General features: G+C 36.7%; 1 pseudogene across 2 annotated transcripts; it reads left to right on the forward strand.

Annotated features, from left to right (window-relative positions):
* Positions 1 to 1,026: 1,026 nt before the first annotated feature.
* Positions 1,027 to 2,773, forward strand: LOC137728499 (protein RADIALIS-like 4 pseudogene; annotated as a pseudogene). 2 transcript variants are annotated; one of them, XR_015956972.1, is made up of 2 exons: positions 1,027 to 1,467; positions 2,567 to 2,773. The product of XR_015956972.1 is annotated as a protein RADIALIS-like 4 pseudogene, transcript variant X2 (transcript). The 2 variants fall into 2 exon arrangements; XR_015956971.1 differs by having other exon boundaries at positions 1,030 to 1,467; positions 2,563 to 2,773.
* Positions 2,774 to 4,060: the final 1,287 nt, after the last annotated feature.

Here is a 4,060-nt window from a genome sequence, read left to right on the forward strand (position 1 = left end):
ATCAAATTCTTAAAAGGAGTAGATGTTTAATCCAAGAAATTAAAAAAAGAAGAGCCTATATCAAAACTACCCTTTTTCTTTATTTTATTTGATTCAAATGCTATAAACAAGGGAATGGATGAAGAGAAAAAATGTGTGATCATTTCCGAAAGGAAATATCAGAAAGGACAGATCGTCTAAGATTCGAATGTGGTCCAAATGAATGCACATTGACCTAAAATATTGAGTTGCTATCGGCATGCATTTGAGCTTAATTTTAACGTACCATGTATAGCAGCTGTTCACTACCATTTTGTACATGAGCTTATCGAACAACATTGGAATCCAAAACCCTAAAGGGGAAGATATGGACCCTTTATACTAACACAATCTCAAATATCCTGCCTTGCCCATTTTCAGACATGGGATGATGATGGAGAACATAAAGGTAAAAACACAGAAAGGCAATTCGCCCTAGGTTGCTGAGACCTTATCACATATATAGAGAAAACAGTTACTTAAAAGCGAAAATTAAGCCTAAACTACAAAGTAAAACATAATATATATATATATGGCATTCTTTCAATTTCCCAAAAGAAATTGAAAAAGAAACATCTATTTGCATGGAAGAAAAATTTACATATTCTATGTTGTATACCCATATCTTCCTCTCATCACATGACGAAGATTTGATGAGAGAGAGACAGAGAGGATACAACAGATTACATGGAAGTTCTCCTGTTTAGTTGTTTATGCCAGCCAAGCAAGTATTGGTACATTATGTGTTTTCAGTTGCTGCAAAGTTACCAGCACTGCATAATTAAGAAGAGTAATTGCAACAAAAGGAGGTCCAACTTGGTGGTCAATCGATCAAGGAATATAGTTGTGGTAGAAGGAAAAAAACCAAATAAATAAAGGGCCAGCCCTTTCGTACTGGATTCTCTTCTACCATTTGCATCTTCATTTTGTGGTTCTTGAGGGAACAAGTCACTTCAAATTACGCCCTTTTTGATGATATATTCGGCCAACTGGCTTAACCCCACCACTCTTTTTTGGTGCTTCTCCTCCTGCTTATAAGGAGCTTATTTGCTTATCTATTTCTCAAGCCATTCCTCGACCTTAGTCTTCCTTGACTGAGATAAACACAACCCTTCCTTTCCTTTCTTAAGAAGTGTTTTTAGGTTTTGTTTTTTTAGAAGTGCTTATGATGGCATCCAACTCACTTACTTCCTCGAGAAGCTCTAGCTCCTCCTGGACTCCTGAGCAAAACAAAGAGTTTGAAAAGGCCCTGGCTTTGTACGACAAGGACACCCCTGACCGCTGGCAGAAGGTTGCGAGAAAGGTCGGTGGGAAGTCTGCTGAGGAGGTGAAGAGGCACTATGAGATCCTCATTGAAGATGTCAAACACATTGAGTCTGGCAGAGTTCCGTTTCCTGATTATAGAGGGGAATAATATTAAGTCTTCTCTTTGGAGTTTGAATGACAAAGGTACTAATTCATAGTTCCCCTTCTACTTTTGTTCATATTTTTCTTTAAAGCATTTTGCTTTACCAAATCATCTTCATTGGTGATTTGGTACCAATACTGAATTCAATTTAGATGATGTTATACTATATGAAGAGCGAATCACATTAGGAGAGAAAGGAAGAGCAAATACCATGACTTTTGAGATGTTGTACCATGACTTTTGAATCTAATCAGAGAATGCTGGAAGTTTCCAGTTAGCATGAACAAGGTGGGCATCACCATTTTTGAGATAGGTTAGTTGTGTGTATCTAATACTGCCTCCATATCATTTCATAATCCCCCAAAAACTTCTTTTGTGGGGACAATAGAAAAGTCGGGGAAAGTGAAACTGAGAAGTACTTGTGAAGGGCTACTTCAGTGTGTGGACATCAGTGTCTGCAACTTGTATATTTATTTTAAGGATAATGTTAGGGAGATAAAATTTGCAAACTAAATGATGTGTTAACAATAGGAATTAGCATGTTTATCAACGCTTAAGTAATAAATCAATCATCAACTTCCATATCCTTTAACTTCTAAAATTTTGTCAACAAATTTAGTCTTCCTAGCATTACCCTTATATTATATACTCAATTAACTACTTATCATTATATAATGTAGTATTTAATGCAAAATGGAAATACGTGACCACACTGTATTCAACCTCTTATCCTCTCTCTAGGACAAAGAAATGCCCACATGTGATCTAATCCCACCCCTCATGCCATTTCGTCCTATATGGACCTAATACTCACCACCTGAAACAAATGCAATGTGAGATACATTGGCCTCATGAGGATTCTCTAGCAAACCCAACTCAATATTTTATGATTTCTTTTGGATACGGGGTGTACGCTAGCATTCTAACATGATACAAAGCATTATTCACGTGTTAGGCCTAATAGTCTCATGTGTTAACATGAAGAGATCATATACGCGAAAAGGCATGCTGAAAGTATTCCACATTAGATATGAAAGTCTTGCATTTAAACAATACTGCATTCTTCACAGTTTTTGCAGACCGTTTAAGTTTTCTCTGCATACTAAAACTTTCTGTTTCTCTATTCTTCCACCAAGCAAGCTCTTGAAGTTTATGCTATCTAGCGTTTCCATGAAGTTCAAGAAGCAAAGTTGTAAACATTAGCAGATGCAAATGTGTATGTATGTATGCAAAGAAAGCAGTTGGGTTTTATGCAGCTAAATTAACCATTGATGTGGATTTCGATCAGTGTACGAAGTATCATCTATTGGGTCTATGAAATTCAATACTACTACGTACAATTATATATGACGTTTGCAAAAAGCATATTCGTTTTATAATCTGGTTATCTATAAATGGGGAGACAGATGGGATAGTCTTATCCCTTTCCCAATCTCATCCCTTCCCCATTGTTGTCCAGCTTGAATTCCCCATCCTTAGGCGAGAATCTACACGGTTGTATGTCCCTTTGCTGTTATAGTTTGCAATAAATACTTTAAATGCAAATATTACACAACCAGTTACAAGACAGATACTTTTGTCCGTTAGGATGAAAATGAGATCCGTGCTCCAAACAGTATGTTTACACTGCATGGTACAAAAAACTTGAGCAATACGGCAATCAAACCATGCAAACCGATGCGAGTTTGAAAAGGAACATAAGATATGACTATTGGCATAATTACATCATCAGCATCAACATATAATGTTAATTAAAAGATAGTGATCTCTTTTAAAATATTGATGGAATCAAAAAAGTTAAAAGTTCCGAAGAATATGATGGCTGACCTAATTGATTCTGGACTAAAATATTCAATCAAGAAAGACGGCCACGAGGAGAATCTAAAAATTCTTAGGAGGAGAATGCTAGGGTTAGTGGGCGCGCAATTGAATCCATGGCCATTGATGTGTATGGACTTCGATGTGCAAACTCATATACATCTACAGTTGAGAATTTACTACACATCCACATGTGACTGACCTTAACGATCATCTTTTTTTCTAATTTAATCTCTACTACTCATGATCTATGGTTGAAAATCAACCACATACTTGTAGAAGAGAGTATTCAGTATAAGAATTGTGCTCGATAGTTTGAGTGTATTGTATTAATGTTTTTATAGTGATTACAGATAGAGAGTTTGAGTGAAGAACAAACTCTTCAAAACAAACCAAAGATAATTTACAGATAACACAATTAACAAATAATCTATTTGAATTCAAAATCATTTAACAGCCAAAGGATTGGACTTTTGAGAAGTTGTAGCTAAGCCTTCCTATTGACTGATTCCATTGTGATCTTCAGGGAGTTTTGTGTGGGAAGCTTGGATTTCAAACTTGGTTTATCACACCCCCGCAAGTTGAGCAATCGCCGGCGAACAGGAAGCTTGGACAAAAGATAGTTGAACCAATAAGTGGATAGACCTTTTGTTAAAAAATCTGCAACTTGATCTTGGGTAGCTACGTAGCCCACTTGGGTTTCACGTCGAGTTACCTTCTCTCGAATACGATGGTAGTCCACTTCAACATGGCGTGTCCAAGCATGGAAAATTGGGTTGGAAGCCATGGAGATCCAGAAATATTGTCACACCACAT

This window comes from Pyrus communis, chromosome 15 (assembly GCF_041283825.1).
Source record: "Pyrus communis isolate YQ-2024b chromosome 15, ASM4128382v1, whole genome shotgun sequence".
Taxonomy (NCBI): Eukaryota; Viridiplantae; Streptophyta; class Magnoliopsida; order Rosales; family Rosaceae; genus Pyrus; species Pyrus communis.